The following is a 24,419-nucleotide window of genomic DNA, read 5'->3' on the forward strand; positions in this document are numbered from 1 at the left end:
TATCCAGAAACATATCATCCCTATCTCCCACCATTTTTGCTGACACGTAGAACAGGGGTCAGCAAACTTTTTCAGCAGGGGGCCAGTCCACTGTCCCTCAGACCTTGTGGGGGGCTGGACTATATTTTGGAAAAAAAAAAAAAAAAAAGAATTCCTACGCCTCACAAATAACCCAGGGATGCATTTTAAATAAAAGCACACATTCTACTCATGTAAAAACACGCTGATTCCTGGACCATCCACGGGCTGGATTTAGAAGGCGATTGGGCTGGATCCGGCCCCTGGGCCTTAGTTTGCCTACCCATGACGTAAAAGTACGAGGGTGGGGCACTCGCTTTGGAGCACTCCACTTGCTTGGAGATGATCTAAAATGAGGAGGAAGGCAGAGGTCCGCCATCTTTCTTCCCAGCTCTATTGGTATGTTTGGAGCAGGGATGAAGGAACCTGTGGCCCTCTAGATACTGTTTGACTCCAACTCCCATCAGCCCCAGCCAGCATGGCCACTGGACAGGGATGCCTGGAGTTGTAGTCCTTCAATATCTGGTGGGCCACAGGGCAGCCACCCCGCCCTAGCAACTACCTTTGTGGTTTGTTCATGGAATATAGATAAATATACAGTAATACCGCAGTCTTCTTTAACAGCTTGAGAAAACAGGGTCAGACGAAGCACGGAGAACAGTAGTTTTGCTCCATGGGGAAAGCATTGTTCTGTCTATTGCTAGCTTTAGACTTTTGTAGTGGAATGACTGATGACAGTGAGGTTCTCTGCTTGGGATGGAGCAACAAAATGATTATTTACATGGACAGGCTTAGCTCGGCTGCTAGCCTTGCAGCACTACCACTCTTGTTTTTTGAAGTACTGGAAATCTTTTGAGAGCAGAATGATGATAGTGTTATTCTTAATGTATACTGGTTGGGACCAAGATATATACATTATGTATTTTTGTAAACCACCCTGGAAGCTCTGCTAAAGGCCAATATGGAAATCTCTAAAATATATGTATGTGTATTAACGTGTTGTGCTGAATTCAGTTTTGGAGTAAACCAAGCAGCTATATTTCCCAGTGTGGCTTTCTGGAACAGAGCGCTTTGGGGGCTTTCAGAGCATCAATAGGAAAGGAAGGGTTGCTTCTGCGGGGAGGTTCTAAGTCAGTGTTTCCCAAACTTGGGTCTCCAGCTGCTTTTGGGCTACAATTCCCATTATCCCGGACCATGGGCCTTGCTAGCTAGGGATGATGAGTTGCATTCCAAAAACAGTTGGAGACCCAAGTTTGGGAAACCCTATTCTAATTCTCACTTTCTTGCAGGCATCGTCTACAAGATAGATTTCTCCTGCCTTCAGCCAGTGCTTGCAAAACGCTGTCGTCTTTCTCCTCTCTCTGCCATCTCTGTGCTCAGAGCACTTGTGCTATGGTTCCTCAGTACCTGGCAGTAAGGGATTTCAGCAGGTGGGTGGGACAACCCACCTGCCAATTATGTGATGTTGTAATGAGGTCAGTGATTGACGGGTGGGTTGCCCCACTCAGCTGTCAAATTTGGCCAGTACAGTGGTACCTCGGGTTAAGTACTTAAATCGTTCCGGAGGTCCGTTCTTAACCTGAAGTGTTCTTAACCTGAAGCACCCCTTTAGCTAATGGGGCTTCCCGCTGCGCCGCCAGAACATTTCTGTTCTCATCCTGAAGCAAAGTTCTTAACCTGAAGCACTATTTCTGGGCTAGCGGAATCTGTAACCTGAAGCGTATGTAACCCGAGGTACCACTGTATAAATCCATATAAATCTAATAGGACAACAGGGTCATTACCTATTGAAACTCTTTTTGGTATTGTTGTTGCTGCTGTTGTCACTCACTCACTCACTCACTCACTCTGGTTTTTAAAAAGATGTAAGTTCCTTTGGGTGGGCTTGGCATCAATTTTCATTTAAAGGTAAATCTACGTTATTTGTATGGCTTGAAACTACAGAGGTACCTCGGTTTAAGAACGATTTGGTTTACAAACTCCGCAAAACTGGAAATAGTGTTTTGGTTTGAGAACTTTACCTCGGTCTAAGAACGGAATCCAAATGGTGGAGGGGCACCGGTGGCAGGAGGCCTCACTAGGGAAAGCGTGCTTCGGTTTAAGAACGGACTTCTGGAATGGATTAAGTTCGTAAACCGAGGTACCACTATATACGTGAACCAAAATCCTTTGAAATACTCACTTCTCTCGATTTCACAATGCAGTTCTGCAACCAAGTAATGCATGAAAAAAGGCACGCCACAGGATAAATATCAGTAAAAAAATAAAAATGCCTTATATTAGGGAAAACTGCTTGAAGAAAAATGTATATTAGGAGAAATTTGCACTCAAGTATTATTAGTTTCCATGAGAACTTTTTAAAAAACCCCACAATTTTATGTGAAAATGTAGAGAGCTGAACTTAAGACTGAAAAAAACAAGAAACCAGAATTGACAGATTTGCCAATCCCTAGTGTATGAACATAGGTAAAAAAGGTAAAGGACCCCTGGATGGTTAAAAGTCCAGTCAAAGGCGACTATGGGGTTGCAGCGCTCACCTTGTTTCAGGCTGAGGGAGCCAGCGTTTGTCCACAGACAGCTTTCCGGGTCATGACTAAATCGCTTCTTGCACAACGGAACACTGTGACATAAGCCAGAGCTCATGGAAACGCCATTTATCTTCCCGCTGCAGCGGTACCTATTTATCTACTTGCACTGGCATGCTTTCGAATTGCTAGATTGGCAGAAGCTGGGACAGAGCAATGGCAAGCTCACTCCATCACGGGGATTTGAAAGACAAACTTTCCGATCTGCAAGCCCAAGAGGCTTAGTGGTTTAGACAACAGCGCCACCCGTGTCCCTGTATGAGCATAACAGTAAAATTTAGTATAGGTCCCCTATATGTGCTTTAATTCAACACAGAAATCCAGAATTACAGGTCTTTGCACATTTAGCCATCCTCCTCCTGGACTACATATTCTCTCCATCTCCCTCTTTCCTTTAAAGTTGCTCGCTTTTGAGTTGCAGCTGTGAGTGGGAGCAACTAGAAGCATCACCGAAACAGGAGTGGGCAAGCAACTTTAATTAAACACCACTAGGCTGGAGTGCTGGGTTTTGTTATTCATGGGGCTTTTATATTATGCATTTTCATTTCGCCTACGAAGAAATAAGGTGCACGCAAAAATAGAGGGAAAGAACATTGAAGGTTATGAACCAAGCCAATTAAAACCAAAGTGAGGAAATTCAGACATTTAAAAAACTAACAAGTACTTTTCATCTTTAAAGTGCTCTATGAGCTCTAGCTAATTATGCCTGGTCATGTTTCCTACCAGGGTGGAGAAATGCTGTCTTAAAGCAAGGGCAGCTTAAGCACATTTTTGCTGCTTCTGATATCCCAGGACAATGGCTCCCAAACTCCCTTCAATCTCATGTTTTCGTTTTTCATATTCAAGGGGCAGATTGAAGGCTGAAGGTGGAAAAAAGGAAGCCACATAATGGTGGTAAAATCAGGAGATTTTGATTCGCCCCTTTTCTTGGAATGCTAGTAACAGCAATGCACCATTCCTTAGAAAAATCGCTGATCCATTAGTACTCCAAAATCCACAAATACTTCAAAATTGGGGTGGACTGAATGATGGAGCAAACCTTGTTTCCATACTACTGGACTACTTCTTGGACTGCTGCAATGTGTTCTATGTGGGGCTACCTTTGAAAGTGGCCCGGAAACTACAAGTAATACAGAATGCGGCAGCTAGACTGGTGACTGGGACCAGCCGCCGAGACCACATAACACCGGTCTTGAAAGACCTGTATTGGCTCCCAGTAGGTTTCAAGCACAATTCAAAGTGTTGGTGCTGACCTTTAAAGCCCTAAACGGCCTTGGCCCAGTATACCTGAAGGAGCGTCTCCACCCCCATCGTTCAACGTGGACACTGAGGTCCAGCGTCGAGGGCCTTCTGGCGGTTCCCTCACTGAGAGAAGCCAAGTTACAGGGAGGGCCTTCTCAGTAGTGGCCCCCGCCCTGTGGAACGCCCTCCAGATGTCAAAGAGACACCAGATGTCAAAGAGAACAATAATTACCAGACTTTTCGAAGACATTTGAAGGCAGCCCTATTTAGGGAAGCTCTAAGTGTTTGATGGACTACTGTATTTTAATAGTTTGTTGGAAGCCACCCAGAGTGGCTGGGGAAACCCAGCCAGATGGACAGGGTATAAATAATAAATTGTTGTTGTTGTTGTTGTTGTTAATAAATTGTTGTTGTTGTTGTTGTTGTTATATGGTCTGCATCTTATGACAACTTCAATCCATTTTTTTTTGTTCTTTCTTGAATACTCCACTTTCTCCTCCCCCCTTGCATTACTTAACATACAGACTGATGAAGAATTCTGGAGAACTTGAATGCTGGCTCACTGCTTTGGAACTTTGTGCTTGATCCTAAGCAAGGCATTGCCCAACTCTTTTGTCTTCCTTTTTACCATTTTGTCTTCCTTTTTACCCCGGTTCCTTTTTGCGGGGGAGTGGGGTTGGAAGAAAGAGAATCGCAGCTTGCTTTAGACCAACTTTCTCCAAGCTCGCTGTGCAAAAATGTTGGTTCAGTTTTTTAAATAATGACCTCATAACAGTAGTATGTGGCCTTGTATTGACATTTGGAATGCATATAGGAGCATGCTGTTTATTGGATCGAGCTATCCACAGCTGTACTGTTCTGACCTTGAATTTTTCAATTGCATTTAAGTGCTCTAAGGAAGGCATGGGGAGAGGACTTCTGGCCCTCCAGATGCTGCTGAACTACAACTCCCATCAGGCCCAGAAAGCATGCCCAACGGCCAGGGATGATGGGAGTTGTGGGTCAACAACATCTGGAGGGCCAAAGGTTCCTCACACCTGCTCTAAAGCAACTATTTGGATATGGGCATCTCTAAGAGGATAAGAAGAGTGTTGGTAGCCAATTGGTGGCATGGTTGCCCCAAGTAGCAGGTACCCTGGGAATTTGCAGCATGCCTAAGCAGGAATAGGAGGACAGCCCCTCCCCCAGGCCTAGGGGATAGTTGAGTGTGTGTGAGGTGTGAGTGTGACTTGCTGCAGGTATACCATGAAGTATGCGCTAGAGAGATACTGCCTCTTATTTGACTTGGGGAATGTTTGCTAGAAAATCTTTGGTCAACACTGCTATGGCAACTAGTGTAGTAAAGGTAAAGGGACCCCTGACCATTAGGTCCAGTCACAGACGAGTCTGAGGTTGTGGCGCTCATCTCGCTGTATAGGCCAAGGGAGTCAGCGTTTGTCCGCAGACAGCTTCCGGGTCATGTGGCCAGCATGACTAAGCCTCTTTCTGGCGAACCAGAGCAGCGCACAGAAACGCTGTTTACTTTCCCGCTGGAGCAGTACCTATTTATCTACTTGCACTTTGAGGTGCTTTCGAACTGCTAGGTTGGCAGGAGCAGGGACCGAGCAACGGGAGCTCACCCCGTCGCGGGGATTCAAACCGCCGACCTTCTGATCGGCAAGCCCTAGGCCCTATGGTTTAACCCACAGCGCCACCCACGTCCCAACTAGTGTAGTACTGTGGTGTAAAACTGGAGGTGTGAGCTAAGGGGTTCCTGGTTCAAACTTCCATCACACAACTTTATGTGCATGCATTGAAGAGGAGTAGGATTGTGGCAGGAGCTGTAATCTATCCTTATTCATTTCAAGTTCTGATATGAGGTTCTGTGCATACAGCAGGGCACGCACAGGGCTCTTGCTGCTAAGTGTTTGGGAACTGGGGAGAAAACTGGGTTCCTGATCTCCATTTTTTGGGCTGGAGTGCAATGCTCAGTGCTACTGCCCAGCTAACTGGAAACATTGCCCAAACCTGAATTTGGTTTCTGAGCTGTCATGAGATGTTAGCAATGCTGAGGACCAGAACCTTGCTGTTAAAATGTAAATAGAAATCATTAGGATGGCAATTCCTGCATCTGGTAGCAGATTATATGAACAAAATGCTCATGGTACCAAGCATATTAGGGACGCGGGTGGCGCTGTGGGTAAAAGCCTCAGCGCCTAGGGCTTGCCGATCAAAAGGTCGGCGGTTCGAATCCCCGCGGCGGGGTGCGCTCCCGCTGCTCGGTCCCAGCGCCTGCCAACCTAGCAGTTCGAAAGCACTCCCGGGTGCAAGTAGATAAATAGGGACCGCTTACTAGCGGGAAGGTAAACGGCGTTTCCGTGTGCGGCTCTGGCTCGCCAGATGCAGCTTTGTCACGCTGGCCACGTGACCCGGAAGTGTCTCTGGACAGCGCTGGCCCCCGGCCTCATGAGTGAGATGGGCGCACAACCCTAGAGTCTGTCAAGACTGGCCCGTACAGGCAGGGGTACCTTTACCTTTACCTTACCAAGCATATTGCTACTTCCTCATGATGGGTGCTTGATGCAAGACTGGCACAACCTGCGCTATTCACTTTTGCACTGAATAAGCTGTGGGGTAGGATTCTCCCCCTTCACCGCCTCCTCAATCCCCTCCCTGTTGGCAAAATATTGTTGCACCCCAGCCCAGTCTCTGAATGGTGTGAGATTTCAGGAGTCCCAGGGGCTTATGCAGGGTCGGTGTTTCCTTTTGGGAATAGGGCACAGGGGAGACTGCAGTGTCTTTGTGATGTATGGTGTATTTACACATATATACAACCTGAGCCTATGATGGAGGGGTTCGCCCCAAGAGGGTCTTGTTTCATGGTTGTAGCCTTGGATTCAAACAGAAATCAAACACACGTTCTGCCTCTCTGACTTTCCAGTCTGCAGCTTTTTCTCTAGGTTGCATCACAGCCAACTCTGCTCTCCCTCCCAGGTTTTGTCCTACCAACTATAAAAATGGACCCCACTCCATTTCCGGTCTGGCCCAGAGCCTCCTTTCCTTTGCTCTCTTAATGGCCCATCACCCAGGCGATTACCTCAATGCAGGGAGCTGGCCTGGCTTATATTTTAACACTTCCTAGGATTATAGGTGTCAGGCACCCACAAACCCATGGCAATATAATGCACTATAAAGATGCTTAGATGCCTGTGTTGCACTTAGTCTGGCGTAGTAAATTATTCAGCAAATATTTTGCTTTTCAAATTTACCCTGCATATCAAAAGGATGTGTTTAACTGATAAAAGCCTAACAGCTCCTTTGGAGTCAATTATCAGTGGTGTACAAAGTATTTTCCAAATTACTACATGAGCCATAATGCATCCGAGGGATGCCTCTAATCTCTCTGTTGTTGGAAATCCACTTTGAATTGAATTGCCTAAATATGGATTGACCAGGGTGATAGCTTGCTCTGTAAATGGGCAGGATGTGCTCGTACCGAAATGCACAATCAAATAGGGGGCCATATTGTGTTATTCTGTGCTGTTATGGTCTATTAGGTAAATATTATCTTCCTTGTGGATTTGTTGTAGCTATACTGTATACACAGTTACCCGATAAGCCATATGGTCTTTCAGATAAATAAAATGTGTTTCTGGAAATTAGAAAGCGATGCAGCCCCAAAGCTGAATTGATCTCCTTAAGCCATAATGGCTCCAAGGAAGCCATTGGTGTAAAATACAATATTAGAAGAAGAAGAAGAAGAAGAAGAAGAAGAAGAAGAAGAAGAAGAAGAAGAAGAAGAAGAAACTCAACCCAACATTGCTATGCATTTTTACATGACCCTAAAATAGGTGTTTTTATCGTTCGTTCCGTGGGCTTCAAAATTCATCTGCTCCCAGTGAACAGATCACTAGCACACTGAGGGTTTGAACAGCATTAAGGTATTTGAAGAATAGTTTAATTTTATTTAATAGCTTTATTACAGGGTGCACAGAACTGTGGTGTGATACATTGGAATGGGAAGTACGGTATTGTTGCTTTACTCAAAGATAAAAAATGCGTAGGTTGTACCCAACTAAGTTATACTCAGAGTAGACCCATTGAAATTAAGCTAGTCGTATTCATTGATTTCAGTGGGTCTACTCTGAGTACATGGTCGTAACCAGTATTTATGTTGGGAGGGCAGGGCTCCCACCTAACCTGTTCCAGAAGCGAGCTACCGAGCTGCCAGTTGCGTTCCTTGAATGCGCCACAACATCACCCAAGCGTTTCAGTTTCAAATATTCTGATTATTCCTCCATTTAGTTAAATATTATTTCTTTATTTATTTGATGCTGCGGGTTGGGCGGCTGCCCCCATGTCTGAGTATGACCAACGCTGAATGCAACTCTGAGTTAGGATAAATGAGATATCTCTTATAAATCAAGTTACATAAGCCTCATTATGGGGAGTAATTTATTCTATGAAGTTGCTTTTAGACCACATTGGGCGGTTTGCTCACTGAGTCTGCTGTCATAGAATCATAGAATCATAGAGTTGGAATAGACCACAAGGGCCATCGAGTCCAACCCCCTGCCAAGCAGGAAACACCATCAGAGCACTCCTGACATATGGTTGTCAAGCCTCTGCTTAAAGACCTCCAAAGAAGGAGACTCCACCACACTCCTTGGCAGCAAATTCACTGTCGAACAGCTCTCACTGTCAGGAAGTTCTTCCTAATGTTTAGGTGGAATCTTCTTTCTTGTAGTTTGGATCCATTGCTCCGTGTCTGCTTCTCTGGAGCAGCAGAAAACAACCTTTCTCCATCCTCTATATGACATCCTTTTATATATTTGAACATGGCTAACATATCACCCCTTAACCTCCTCTTCTCCAGGCTAAACATGCCCAGCTCCCTTAGCCGTTCCTCATAAGGCATCGTTTCCAGGCCTTTGACCATTTTGGTTGCCCTCCTCTGGACACGTTCCAGTTTGTCAGTGTCCTTCTTGAACTGTGGTGCCCAGAACTGGACACAGTACTCCAGGTGAGGTCTGACCAGAGCAGAATACAGTGGCACTATTACTTCCCTTGATCTGTCATCCACCTCGGCTTCCTCAGCATCTCAGACAAGAGAAAGTTCTTTCCCATTTCCCACTATTTTATTATTTTGAAAACCACCACCACACACAGGGGATTGAACCTGCGGACTTCTGGGTGCAAATAAGTGCTCTGCTGCTGAGCTATGTTCTTTCTCCAACTAAAGTTCCTTATTCTTATGAGGAGGAGCAAAGGGCAATGTATATCATCAAAGCCCGGCTCTTTTACAAGTGGAATACTTCTTGGCTTCGTTCTGGTTTCTGTGATATTGCCAGGCATTGACCTGGTACATTCACCTTAAAGACACTATATATATGAAAGTTCTCCAGTGCTCACTTTTGGGGATTTTGAAGGAATCATGCAATGCAGGTAGTAGTTCTGACTATGGATTAATTTTAGAAGCTGCAGAAGGGAAAATGTTCCCCAACCCTGTCCTAAGGAATACTTGGTTATTTCAAGTACATCTTCGAATCACAGAATTGTAGAGTTGGAAGGGACGATGAGGATCATCTCGTAGTCCAAGCCCCTGCAATGCAGGAATATTTTGCCTAACATGGGGCTCAAACGCACTATCCTGAGGTTAAGAGTCTCATGCACTGCCAAGTGAGCTATCCCAGACTTACCTTGTTACATACATTTTCCTTGAAGGGTATGGACTCTGTTGGGCAGGGCGTGGTGGGATTTTTTTTTTAACAGGGTGTGTGTGTGTCGGGGTGCTTAGGGCAGGGGTAGATAGATGGAATTGTTTTCTTGTTTTGCAGAGGCAGAAGAAAAGATAGGGTAGTTATCTCAACGAAGAAAATCTTTCCTACTTTTGAATAACGTTTTTCCAGATATTCTGTTCCTTGGTCCACGTCATGTTCTTGATATCTCTGTTATAATTTATAATTTATATGCACTAAACAAAAGCACTCAAGAACATATTAGCACTCTTCTTTTTCAGTTGGTGCTGAACTTCCTAGGAGTATTCATTATCTTGGGGTTGTTGTTTTTTAATTAGGCAACAGGCTGTTTAATTGACAGGAAACCCATAAATTCTCCCTCTCTGTATTTCAGGGGTATAAAAGAAGTTGCCTTGAACCTATAAGAAAATTGCAATTTGTAGATGTGTCGCAAGAACTCCACCAGACAGAAAGGGATTACATTTTTTTAGTATACAATTGGGAACTCCAATGTCAGAATTTCCTTTATTAAAGTAGTATGAATACTTCTTAATGACCAAGAGATTTTTTTAAAAAATAAAGTATTATCATGATCCTTGTGATTAGAATAACCCATTTTGCAGTGCTTGGGAATGTCAGTGGGTGCCTGAGAAGTGTATCAAAGAGGCAAAAGATTCCAAAATTAAATAATCAGGCCCAAACTAACCACCCATCATTTTAAATAAATAAAGGCCTAGGTCTGCAAAGCCTCAGAAAATAGGTCTGCAGAGCCAGACTCAAATGGCCCACCCCTTCATCCCCATTGCACTGTGTGCGGGTGTGTGTATGTATACAAAGTTAGGTATCACCATGGCCACGCCACAGGTGGTTTTAGGGTAGTGTGACCCATTCAGCCACACTGGGGGCACTGCAGCAACGGTGTAGAATGGAGCTACGAGAGGAGTGTGTGAGTGCCAAATTTTAGCATTGTCCAGGGCGTTGCTGAAATTTGAGCGCCCAAAGTCCGCCACTGGCCATGCCGTTCTGTAATGGAGGCTCTGTACACACAATACCTTTAAAGCACTTTCGAAGCACATTATTTCTCTCAAAGGATCCTGGGCAATTTAGTTTGCCCCTCCACAGAGTTACAATTTCCAGCAACCCTTGACAAATTGCAGTGCCCAGAATTCTATGAGAAGAAAATGTGCTTCAAGTGTGCTTTAAAGGTATAGTGCATATGGAGCCGCAGACTGCAGGTGACAAATGCTAGCTTACAAAGGCACCTAGTTTGTGGCTAGGCTGAGATTTGAACTATGAATTTCTAGGTTATGCTCTTAATGAGTTCATTTAGATGGGGGACCTCCGGCTGGGGGTCGGTGGTGAGCAAATGCAGCCTTCCAGACCTCCCTACCTGGCCCTCAGCCTGCTTCCCAGACAACACACCTTCCTGAGCCTCACAAAATTGCTTTGCACCCTCCTAAAGTGTTTTTACTGGAATGCGTCCTTGATCTATGATTATACCTCTTGTTTTCCTGCAGGGAGGGATGTGTGAGTGTGAAGGAACAAGCCGTTTGTTCAAAGGTAAGTTTCATATTTATAGCTCTGTTTACTTTTGCCTATGGCCCTGCCCTCAATTGACATTTGGACCCCAGAAGGGAATGTCACCCCCAGACTAAGAAAGGCTCCCCAACACCCCTAATTTAGAAATACAGTGGTACCTCGGGTTAAGAACTTAATTCGTTCTGGAGGTCCGTTCTTAACCTGAAACTGTTCTTAACCTGAAGCACCACTTTAGCTAAAGGGGCCTCCAGCCGGCGCCGCGCGATTTCTGTTCTCATCCTGAAGCAAAGTTCTTAACCCAATATACTATTTCTGGGTTAGCGGAGTCTGTAACCTGAAGCGTCTGTAACCCGAGGTACCACTGTAGAAGAGAGGCCCTACACTATAGAACAAGGCAGCCTGAACTCTTTGTGCATTTTTGTTTGCCAGATATGCTCACCAGTCTCCTTTGTCTGTCCCCGCTATGTTGATAGTGCTCAGCTAGGCACTTCCTTTTAATGTTTTCCTCTCCCTCCCTCCCCCCTTCAGTTTCAAAGGTGTCTTTGTGCACGTATGGCTAAATTAATTTCTGTGACACACATTGCTGAAATGTAAACATGGTGCCACTTTGATTTCCCATGAAGATAGAACACATGCTGTTTCAGAAAAGAACATGCAAGATTGCAGGGAATTGTGGAAATCAAATGCTAATTACAAGTCCAGATGGGGGAAGATGGAGGGAAAGAAGAAAATAAAAGGAAGAGAAACAAAAGATGAAGAGAAGGACAAATCTCCTTTCCCGACTATTCTGTGCAACTGTCAGTCATTTCTGAATATCCAAAAGAAAGTCATCATCAGTAGAGGGGTTATTCCATTAGGAAAAACCCCCACTCCTGTGCCACGTAAAATTATACTTCAGCATTACTTATATAAGGGCCACCATGTTTCCTTTTATTTAAGTCTGCTCTTTGCTTCACAAGGGATCCAGGTGTTCTGCTTGGCAAGAGACACATCCAAATAACGGTTGACTTCCTTATTTATGTATGCATTTATTTATTGGTAGGGGAGCACCCATTGCAATTTCTCCACCTCAGTAGCCCTTGGTGCAACCTTAAATCTGTGTTTTGCTCAGCGCAGCCTGGTCCGGTTAAGGCTAAACAACAACAACAACTGTTTTTCCATCTTCTTACAATCTTCATGTTGTTTGGCTTTGTCCAGTAGTGGCCGTGACCTTGGAGCAGGTGGGGCCAGAGCTAACGAGAGGTGGAGTCTATTAATTCCAGCTTTGCCCCTGTCATCTTCCCTGCTGAGTTCTACAAGGGCAACATCACTGGGAGGAGGAGAAGGAGAAGGAAGATTGTTCTTGTTGTTCTTATTGTGGATAAGCAGTGCCACCACTGCAGTGGACCGGCGGTTAGTAGGAGGGCAAGCCCAGAGCATATGGCAGCAATCTAATCTGAATGTCACCAGAGCATGGGCCAGCTACTTCTAGTCCAGGATGAGAAGAGTTAAGCCTGCCTTGAACAGGATTAGGTTTCAAGCACTGACTTAAGGTGATGGGTTTGTGGGTGGGCACCAACCACACACAACACCCTAAGCTCCCCCTTCTCCATTTCATTATGCTTTGTTACTCTCAGTGAGTTGGAGAAAAGTCTGGGTTGGGAACCCAGCTAACCTGGGGTTCTGAATAGCTCTGGGGAGTCCCCAGAAGGCTTGTGTATGTTTGGCACCATGTCGTCTGGGATGGCAAACCATGGGCAACATTATGGTTTGCTTCAAGCAAGCCAGCTTCAAAGCGTGAGTTATGAAGCTGGCTTGTGAAACTAACCATGGTTAGTGTTATCTGAAGTTCGCCTTGTCATCTAAACCAGCAACTAGTGGTTAAGAGCGGTAGTCTCGTAATCTGGGGAACCGGGTTCGCGTCTCCGCTCCTCCACATGCAGCTGCTGGGTGACCTTGGGCCAGTCACACTTCTCTGAAGTCTCTCAGCCTCACTCACCTCACAGAGTGTTTGTTGTGGGGGAGGAAGGGAAAGGAGAATGTTAGCCGCTTTGAGACTCCTTTGGGTAGTGATAAAGCGGGATATCAAATCCAAACTCTTCTTTGTCTTCAGGAACATCAGCTGTGTGGGGATAGGAAGGAGTTTGAGTCTGGAGCTTCCTGCTACATGGTTTATAGCATGATGTTGCAAACATATAGCAAGAGCACATGTGCAAGAAAGAGGTTAAAGAGCCTTTTCCTCTGCTTTAGCTGGCATGGTTTTGACTTAATGGGCAGAGACATCAAACCATTGCTGAAAGCAAGATATCGTTTCTGTTAAATAATAGCCTTGCCTATAAAGACAGGGACCTTTACAGCTGTGTGGCTTGATTGGGAAAGATCTGGAGTGCGGTATATTCTGTAGTCTTTTTGTTGTTGTTGAGAAAAAATCATTCTTGAGCATCTAGCTAGTATTGCCAGTTGATTTCTGTATGGACTCTTGGGAGACAAAGAAAGAAACATAGTGGAGATTTGAAGTTCTAATTCATATGCCCTTGATGATAATTCCCCATCAAACAATCCAGATTTCCCCCCTTTAGTTGATGCTACATTCAGCAAAGGCATTTTGTAATTGTGGGGGAAAGATTACCTCATTAAAACAAAAAAGCACTCTGCTTAATTCTGAGCTGCTTCCTTTAAGCAAAACTATTGTGCCTGATGGCTGGGAGCCTTGATTGCATCTCTTCAGAGGGGAACACCCTGATTTTGAACTACATCCTGGGTCTCCTCTCCCCCCCCCCCCCCGCACTTGTCTTTTTCCTGATTTGCAAGTCAAAGAGTCGAGGTATATTCTTGCTTGAAATGGATTTACTTGTTTCTCAATGGTAGGTGATTCTCCCACCCCCACCCCAAGGGACTGTAGCTATACATATCCCCTCCCCCCCTCTGCCTGCTTTTTTCTCTTCAGAAATGCTGCAAAGTTTTGCTGATCACATACTCCTCAGTTCTTGAGGTCCACCCCCCTTCAAACTCCTGTGGAGAGAGAGATTGCGGTGAGAGTTATTCCTCCTGACCTCTCCTGAGCTCCCATTGAGCTAAAGATCAGGGGTCATTTTCTCAGACTCCCCATAGAGGAGCGAACCAAAGGTCATTCCTTTAACTCACTCCAAGTGGGATGTGATGATGATGGTCTCTCTCTTCCTCTCTCTTCTCTCTCTCTCTCTGTATGTGTGTTTGTTTGTTGCAGTATTAGTGTTGTGTTTTGCTGTTACTGCAAACCTGCAGCCATTGAAACAGGTATGCAACAAGACAAACATGAGAGAAAATGCCAAAAATAAAAATGGCAAGTTCTGAAAACAATAAAACCGTTCCTACAAACCCTTAAAAAACACACGAACTCATCATTACAGATGTACAATTAATGCCCCATGAACGACTGGGTCACACCTCAGAGCAAGCCTTGTGAAACAAAAACAGGTTCAGTAGGTTCAGTAAATACAGACTGAGCAATGTTCATCTGAGAACGGAGAAGCCATATTCCTTTTTATGTCCCTCTGATCTCTTCCATTCTAAACAACACATTCATAGCCAGCCCCCCACCCCCTTCGTTTCTTCAAATGGATGGCTTGGCCTTTTCTGTGTCTTACAAAGGGAGTTGTTATGGGGCTATGTCTTCTTTCCGCCCCCCCCCTTCCTGGATTATATTTGCTTCCCATTCAGCAAACCTGTGAGTCTCATGCTGTCCCACGAAGAAATTTTTCTGGCTTCCCTTGGCATGAATGGTTTTGCTTTTTTTTTTTTTTAAAAAAAAAAACACTTCCTATGAAGGAAGACTCATCATCACCATCATCAAAGGTCTTCCCATTTCAGAGCACCCCTCCTTTCAGAAATAATAATTGCCAAACTCCTCTTTTGCCTTCATATGTAAAGGGAAGAAACGAAGGAAAAGAGGCTGGTATTCCTTGATTTCTTTGGAATGTCTGAGTGGGCCAGCCATTATTTCCCAGTCTGGATTCCTCTCCAGGAGGAGGATAGGAATGCTTATTTCCTCTGATCCCCTCCTTACCAAAGAGAATGGACAGGCTCTGTCAATGCCATGGCTGCCTCTGAGGCTGCTCCTTCTCCTTGACCCGTCCCTCTTCCACACACATATATGTGAAGAGATCTCTTGGGCCTCTCTCCCCACTCCTGAATAAATAGAGAGAGAGAGGAACTAATCACAGGGCATTAATTACCTGAGGAGGGCCCCTTCTCTCTTTTTTCGGAAGGACACAATGACTAAAAGGGAGAGAGGCCTTTGTTCCTTCCGTGAAGCCTGTCCTCATTTTGACAGAAGCGACCAAGGCAGTCTACGTTGGGCTGTGGAGAGAGATTGTGGTGGCAAATAGGTTAAAATATGGTATTTGGCCTGACTGCAATGGTCAAAAGAAATGTTCTGCTTGACTAAAATGAGAGCAGGGGAATCAGACACATTTCATAGTATTACAGCTTAATTCCTGTTTATTTTTGATCTACAGAACTGTGTCTACAGAGAAATTAATATGGTATAACACAGCAACCATTTTAGGCACGTCCAATATGTGCATGACGCACACATGCATACATGTGTATCACACCGAACCTGGAAGTCACCCAAAAGCATCACAAAAAAGAGGCAGAATGGGTTGGGGCAGGGGCAGAACAGGTTGTTTGTGTATAATCGGAACATCCATGGAAAAAGCCTGCAATTTCTTGCAGGTGCACAATGACCCGGAACACAACCCCTGTGCAAACAGGGAGTTGCCTGTATGCATTTGGCTAATTGTAGTATTATAAAAGAACATTTTGGCCCTTTTCTCACCTTCACTGCATATGTTGGCTGATTGACCTAGTTCGCACACCATGCTAAACCACAGTTAATGGTTTGCCACGAATACACCAAGCTAAACTGCTTTGCTGCTTCCTATTTGCAGTGGGAGGAAACAGATCATGGCCCCTAGCTTAGCGTTCTGTCCAAATCAGGAATCATGGTTTGTTTCATGCCAGCAAACCATGATCTGTAGCCAAGGTTTGGTCTTCGTTTACTGACCGTAGTTAATAAGAGTGAAACAAACCATGATCCCAAGTTTGGAAAGAATGCTAAGACCGTAGTTTGCTTCTGCCTAGCTTGAACTGGCGCAAAGTGGAAGTAATATACTCATGCATGATAAACCATGGTTTGTCCCCTCCAAATAAGCAGGCCTATGGAGGCCATAAAATAGGGATTTGTAGGAGGGGCATTGTGTCAGGTGGATGATTTATGCAGGTGAGTGCTAGATAGACATGAGGCAGCAGTAGAATATCAGAGATCAGAAGATTGCAGTAGTTGAGGCGAGTGATGATCAAGGTTGGAGAGGGAGGGAGAGAAGTGCTATAGTTTTACAATACTGCAAAGCAACATAACCTGGGAATGGATTGAATATGGAGAACAAAGTGCAGAACGGAGGCATCAAGGCTGTGCACCTGTTCAGCAGAACGGATGGTAATGTCAATTCAAAGTAGGAGCCCTAGTAAACTATGCGAATAGTTCAACATGGTAGTAAGTAGGCACAGCAAGACCGGTAGTGTAAACACCCATAGAGAGGAGCAATTGATTTCTGCAGAGAATGAGCTGCCCCTAGTGGCTATTGAGTCCAAATTCCATAGTGTCAAACTTGCTAATGATTTTCAGTTCAGTAGCTGGCTTGTTCCCCGTGCTCAGTTTGAATACCTATAAGTAAGTAAAGGTAAAGGTACCCCTGCCCGTACGGGCCAGTCTTGACAGACTCTAGGGTTGTGCGCCCATCTCACTCTATAGGCCGGGGGCCAGCGCTGTCCGCAGACACTTCCGGGTCACGTGGCCAGCGTGACAAGCTGCATCTGGCGAGCCAGAGCCGCACACGGAAATGCCGTTTACCTTCCCGCTAGTAAGCGGTCCCTATTTATCTACTTGCATCCGGGGGTGCTTTCGAACTGCTAGGTTGGCAGGCGCTGGGACCGAGCAACGGAGCGCACCCCACCGCGGGGATTCGAACCGCCGACCATGCGATCGGCAAGTCCTAGGCGCTGAGGTTTTACCCACAGCGCCACCCGCGTCCCTACTTAGTTAGCTACTAAGTAAGTAGCTATCAGAAAATACGTCACAAATCTTCATAGATCATTATAAGTCTTCAGGACTGTAAAGTCTTCTGGCCCTATAAACGGCGGCTCTTAAAGCTACATACAGTTCAGGGAAGTGTGTGTGTCTGTGCTTGCAGAACAATATTATGAAATGCAGAATCGGTAGGCATTTTACATTGCAATGAACTCGCATATTTTGAGTGCCGTGGTGGGTATTTGTGTCTGTGCATTGCATGGTGTCTTGAACAAATCACAGAAGAGGCCTCCCCCCCCCCCCCACTAATCATGTTTTAGTTAAGTTATTGTCACACAATTGTTCGTTCAGAATTATGCTGTGGGTTTTATCCATTGTTGAGATTCTTTTCTTCTTCTCTGGAATGGAAAGTACAAATCCACTTTTAAAATGCTGAGATCTTTTGACTTCTCCCAGAAAACTTTTTTTTTATTTTTTAAATCAGTCTAAGAGGATAAGAAATTCATTAGCTTAAGTTGTGTGATTCTACCAGCTCATTAGAGAGCTGTGTGCTTTTCGGTTTGTGGATGCCTCCCAGCTCTACATTGAAGCTGTCAAAGTTAAGGATGAAGGTATGGGACCACTTAACCATCCTATGAGGCGATTTCTTATTTTTAACTATGCAGACCAAAGGGTTCATTAGATTAGCTTAATGAATAGTTATGGGCCTGATGTACACTCCTCCCCCTCCATTCATTACTGTCTAATTGCAACCAAAATACACAATTGCCAAAAAGAACCACCCCAAGAAAAGAAATAAAATGTAAATTTCAGTTTATTGACAGTAATTATGTTTTCAGAGCCACAGTCCTTAAGTTTTCTTTCATAACCAGGTAACGCAAACATTTTGATTTGAATGTCAACACCTCAGACCTGTAAGAGTTCTAAACAGTTGAAAAACATGTACCGGTACATCCCTACACAAACCAGTAATTATTTTTACACAGACCTGGAATGATTACATCCAGAATCTTCCATTCTGCTTGCAGTATTATGAAGTACTTGGTAATTTGTTTTAATCTCTAGCATCTGAAAAGTCGCTACTGGAAAAGCAGATTTTTTATAAAGTGCATAGATGAACACACACACACACACACACACACACACACACGTGTGTGTGTTCATTCCAGTTGTGCTTTGACAATCTTCACAGTTTTGGTCAATTTATGTATCATCTGGAAAGTTCAGAATAGGGCAATTGGCCCCAAAATACATTCTGAAGCATCCTTAGTAAATCTTCTTTCACTCATGGAGAGAAACAGAGGCACTCAGGTGGAATTTCTCTGAGATTTCTCGGCTGTGGGCCAAGGCATCACCAGAGATAACCTCTTGTATCTTTCCTTCAAGTGGTAATGTTAAGGTAAAGATGAATGATTGCTTTTCATTTCCCCCTAAAGATATGAAGTCGAAGATAATGACCTGTGGCAAGATTTATATAACTATATTATTGTACAGCACATGTGTTTATGTGGAACATTGTGGGTACCCTCCCTGTCTAAAAAAAACGATTTCAGATATTCTCTGTTGTATTATTCTAATTTTCTTAGATAAGATAAAAATGTGTTATACAGAAACATGTTTCTGGTGGAATAAATCTTTAATCACCATCTGGGGCTGGCTTCTGGCAACTCTCTGTGTCTCTCTCCTCCCTCTGCAGCCAAGCACTTATAGTGGACAGGTGACAAAGAGTGCTTCCTTTCTTAAGGTAAAGTAAAGGGACCCCATACCATTTGGTCCACTCGTGGCCGACTCTGGAGTTGCAGCGCTCATCTTGCTTTATTGGCCGAGGGAGCCGGCGTACAGCTGGTCATGTGGCCAGCATGACTAAGCTGCTTCCGGCAAACCAGAGCAGTGCACAGATATGCCGTTTACCTTCCCGCTGGAGTGGTACCTATTTATCTACTTGCACTTTGAGGTGCTTTCAAACTACTAGGTGGGCAGGAGCAGGGACCGAGCAACGGGAGCTCACCCCGTCCGCGGGGATTCGAACCGCCGACCTTCTGATCGGCAAGTCCTAGGCTCTGTGGTTTAACCCACAGCGCCACCCGCGTCCCTTTCCTCTCTTATACCAACACAACTATTGAAGGTGCGTGCCATGGAAGGGCTGAACGTAGAGGAATGGGGGGTGAAACCAGCTGGGGAACCACCAAGGGAAGAGAGCTGAAAGTCTGGGGAGTGGTATTGGGACAATGATGAGTGGTCACAGGGAAGAGGAGGTATCAGGAGCTGAAGAGGTAACACGGCATAATGAGCTGGAGAAGTGTCTGGCAGAGAGAAGTCTAGAATTGGAGGCAGAAGCTGAAGCAAGGGAGGAGGGAGGTAGGCCAAGAGGCAGAGAAGAGACATGGGTGTTTTCCCCCTGCTGCTGCTGCTGCAACAAGCTCCCCTCCCCTCTGGTCTCCCAGAACCAGAAGAGGCATGAAAAGGGCAGAGGGCAGGTTGGCTTCATGTAGGCACAGTCTCCAATTGCTTGGGATAAACCCTGGAAAAGGAGGGGACTTAGACGGCTGTGGGGAGGTAGGGACTTTCAGTCTCTGCAACTGATCCATGGATTCAAGACCAACCGGGGATGAGCTGCTGTGCATATTAGGCCTGACACTCTGCCAAGTCTGCACAGATCATGTTCTTGCTAATAAAGAGTGCGCACTTCCACAGTGTTGTTTACCGCTAGTTCCTGACAATGCAGTAGCCACATCTTTTTCCCTTGGCATGCTAGGCACGGGAAACCTGTGGCTTTCTGTATGATGTTGAACTTCAGCTTCCATTGCCCCTGATCATCCACTATGCACAGGGCCGGATTTAAGTTTGATGAGGCCCTAAGCTACTGAAGGTAACGGGGCCCTTTATATGTCCAGCTGTCCTTTGTCAACAACAAATTATCGCTGTTTTTTGTGTTGCATATATGCTATATGGTAATTTATGGGCCTAATAGGTATCTAAAGCCATTTGCACATAACAAATGGGAGCCTACACAACACAAAACACTGTTGCTGTATGTAGGTTTTATTTTATTTGTTTTTTATCTTATATTTTGGAAATCCAGTTTCTTTTCCTTTAATTTTTTTGTGGGGCCCTAGGCTATAGCTTGTTTAGCTTATACGTAAATCCGGTACTGACCAAGCAGGTGGGGAGTAGTGATCCGACACCACTTGAAGCGGGGCTGGTTCAACACCCCACTATAAGTTATTGAACCTTCTGAAAGAAAATATCATATTTTTCAGTGTATAAGACTATATTTTTTCCTAAATTTTTGAAGTTTAAAATAAGGGGTCGTCTTATGCACGGATAGTGCATATTCTTCATTTTGAGTCCCTCATTTGAGTCTTATACATGGGGGCGTCTTATACACGGAAAAATATGGTAATCATTATCCTGTTTGTAAACATTTTCCGGCATCCTTACCAGCTATGAAATACAGCAGAGTGGTGTCTGTGAAGACTCAGGCAGTTTTAAAATTGTAAGTTCTGCTCAAGTGAGTATGATACGGTTTCTCATCTCCATTTGTTTCCATACACCCATAGACAATTTATTTTCTTTGTTCTCAACTATGTGTTTTCAGGACAAACATCACATCACATGATGCTCAGTAAACTATTAGCATCCCAAGGAGAATACCACTAAAATTGTAATTACCGCAGCAGTTTGTATTAAAGAATCAAAACAGCAAAGCGTTTCAAAAGCAGACCTCTGATTTTTAATGTGTTATGTTTTAGATTGCGAAAACATAGCTGTTTTGACATCACAATGGAGGGGAACAACTAGTCACAATTAACCAAGCTCTTAAGCAACGTATGGCACCTTTTGTATTTCCACCCCACCCCAAATGATTATTTCTGTAGTTTTGTGGCTAAGCATAAACACGTTATAAAATACGGAAAATCATTCAGCAAGCAGTGATGGAGGAATAAATGTGAAAGTTTGGCAATATGTCTCCTCAAAATTATGTCCCACAGAGTTAAATAGGGCTTACTGCCAGGTAAATGGATCTAGGATTGCAGCCTAAAAGTCTGTAAAATGCATTGTTTTATCATAATGAAAACCATTTTGACCAATGATATTGTGATGAGCTCCATATGAAAGTGATAGTACACTGGAATAGTCTAAATATACTTAATTGATGCACTGGGCTAACAATTTGGAAGAACGGAGTATTTTTTCAAGTCCACAATTTTGCATTTCATTTCATTCTACCTTTCAGCAAAAAAAATGGCTTCAGACCTTTTCCCCTTCAGCATGCTAGTGAAAATTCCAATAGCACACATTAGTTTAAAAACTAGGCTTATGACAGAATAACCAGTTGGCTGACAACATTTCAGCCTGGTGCTCCCCATTCTGATTGGTTACGTTGCATAAGGAAGGATGACGCTGGATTGGCCGGCTTTGCAGCTGTTGCTATGACTCTGCTGTTGCTAGGATCGCTGCTGTCTCCAAGCCCTGCAGGAAACATGTAATGAATTATGGATGGTTGATTTTCTCAGAGAGGCCTGATCTGTAATGCAGATGAGCTTCAAAGACCCCCTTTTCTTCTGGGTTCTTAAAAAACACACACACACCCGAGTTTTAAATCAGAATCTGGCATTTGCAGTAGTCCCTAGTCACAGTAGTAACTACTGAATACTGATGTTAATTCTCATGCAAAACAAAGGCCAAAAGGTCACTATCTGCTATTTGTTCAGGAAAACCTTGTAGGATTTGCACTGAACGCGGAGACCGCTGGGGTATTTTCTTTTTAATTTTTTATTATTATTATCATCATTCTTATTATTATCATTATTATTACTGCTGCAGAAAAAAGCAGCATATGGTAGAGAGCTCAGAAGAGGAGCCATTAGAAATAAATGCCATTCTGTATATGGTAATATTATTCTCAGCAGGGGCTCCAAGACTAGGTTGCGGACTAGTTAACAGAATTCCCGCTTCCTCTGTTGCCTTTGTCAACAAAATTGTTGCCCAAATGTGACCCCAGGATGTTCACAGCATGCGCTTTGATCTAGAGTATCAGCAGGTTTTCCATGGGCTAGAAGTGCTAGTTCAGTGACTGTTAGAAAGCATACAGAACGCCTATTGCTTGGCAAGTAAAATGCCATCTCTGATACACCAGACATAAACCGTGGTATTGGCTCCAAGTCTGGGGGTGTGGGGAATGCTGCTTCAACTGGGCGGGAGGCCATTTGAAATCAGTGGGCCATTTGAAATCCTATCCTCACTGTGGCCAACCAGATGAGGATGATAATGATGATTTATTAAATTTGTATACCACCCTTCATATGAAGATCTTGGGGCATTTCACAAAAAAGGCCTGTTGGAAACTCACAAACAGGACCCGAGTGCAATGTCACTTTCCCTCTCTGTGGTTTCCAGGAACCATGGAGGCAGAGCAAGAACCATCATGGCTGGTAGTCATCAATAGTCTTCTCCTCCATGAATTTGTCCAGTCCTCTTTTAAAGCCATCAAAGATGGTTGCCATCACTGCTCCCTTATGGGAGCAAGTCCCATAGTTGTAACTAGGTTGTACAAGAAGAAGTGCATCTAGAACTCTATTTATGAGGAGATATATATAGGATCATGGGACGCAGGTGGCACTGTGGGTTAAACCACAGAGTCTAGGACTTGCCGATCAGAAGGTCGGCAGTTCGAATCCCTGCGACGGGGTGAGCTCCCGTTGCTTGGTCCCAGCTCCTGCTAACCTAGCAGTTCGAAAGGACGTCAAGTGCAAGTAGATAAATAGGTACCGCTCCAGCGGGAAGGTGAATGGCATTTCAGTGTGCTGCTCTGGTTCGCCAGAAGTGGCTTAGTCATGCTGGCCACATGACCTGGAAGCTCTACGCCGGCTCCCTCGGCCAATAAAGCAAGATGAGCGCCGCAACCCCAGAGTCAGTCACGACTGGACCTCATGGTCAGGGGTCCCTTTACCTTTACCTATATATAGGATCACAGTGTTCATTTCACTGACATTACTGTAAGGCAGGAGAGAGTTGCAGTGAGATAATGTTTTCATTACTCTAAACCTTTGCTCTTACCCGTTTATAATACTTTGCACTTACATAGTGCTTTTGGGTGTTCATATGCACAATAGTGAACTTAGGTGAGGAGTGCTGACAGGATTGGAACCAAATGAACAAACAAGGCAGTAATGGCATGCTCCGGAAGTTAACAAAAACCCTGCCACCATAAAACAGTGAAGGAAAATGGAGCTATGCTCTGTAAACACACAAATGTTGACTACCTATTGGAAAGGGGGGGGAAATGGAGGCAAGGCTAGCAGTCATTATTTTGCTGCACTTTCAGGTTGCATTTGTTACCTTACAACAACCCTGTAAGAGAGCTCAATATTTACCTCTTATGAGGCTTGCTGATGCTGGAGAGAGAAGTTTGGAAGAGAGATTAATTACTCTCTCATAGCAGATTTAGCACAATGACAGTTGCTCGTTGCTCCAAGCACATTAAAACTTATATTTACATCTGACCTCACCCACCTTCAAAAAAACATTCCCCACAAAAATACTTTGGATAGAATAAGTTACACTCAGCTTTACAAATAAGTGAAAATTTTACTCAGTTTTCAGAAGTTACAGCAAACAACCCTCCAAACTGTTGGCATATAAAAATATAGACGAAAAAAGTTCCAAATGACTTAAAAAGAAATAATTTGCAGGAGAATTATGCAGTCTTAAAGATGCAGGCAGTAAAAATCTTCTTTTGGAGAGATTCTGGGCTTCCAGCATGCTCTAGGAAGTTTGGGGGGGGGGGGGGAGAAGCAGAGGCTGCTGGGAGCCAGCTGGTCCCCTCCCATGGTAAGGAGCTCAGGGCTTCAGGCACACAGGTGTGAGTCAGTAACTGTATATAACAACAGCTGAAAGCCGCTTGGCTGAGTACTCAGCCTTTGAGTAGAGCTTCTTGCAACACTGAATTGAATGAGAAGACTTCTGCAGGTAAGGGACCATCTTAACACACACCAGAATTTCCTTACCCCAAACTGGATTGGGGTGCAAAAGCCTCACAGGGAAGGCCTTCCCAGGTAGAACTTAAAGCTGCTGAGCTATATGTCTTAAGAAATGCCTGTGGCATACCTTCCAATATCAAATGCAGAAAAAAAGACACTCGTTTTATATTAAATATGGGAAGCAACCCAACCATGTTAGATAGTTCAATATAACCAGGCACTGTATCCCACCAATTAATTTTTTAAGATGGGAGCATCTGTACTGTATAGCATATTCAGCCGCATT

At 44.4% G+C, this 24,419-nt stretch overlaps 1 long non-coding RNA gene across 3 annotated transcripts in view; it reads left to right on the top strand.

Annotated features, from left to right (window-relative positions):
• The window catches only part of LOC114607049 (uncharacterized), a 142,908-nt gene that overhangs the window by 3,095 nt on the left and 115,394 nt on the right, over positions 1–24,419 (top strand). For all 3 annotated transcript variants that reach the window (XR_003709049.2, XR_003709048.2, XR_003709047.2), the window contains exon 3: positions 11,080–11,122. This is a non-coding gene — a long non-coding RNA (uncharacterized LOC114607049). The remainder of the gene's footprint in view (positions 1–11,079; positions 11,123–24,419) is intronic.

The sequence above is a fragment of the Podarcis muralis genome, chromosome 12, assembly GCF_964188315.1.
Source record: "Podarcis muralis chromosome 12, rPodMur119.hap1.1, whole genome shotgun sequence".
NCBI classification, from domain to species: domain Eukaryota; kingdom Metazoa; phylum Chordata; class Lepidosauria; order Squamata; family Lacertidae; genus Podarcis; species Podarcis muralis.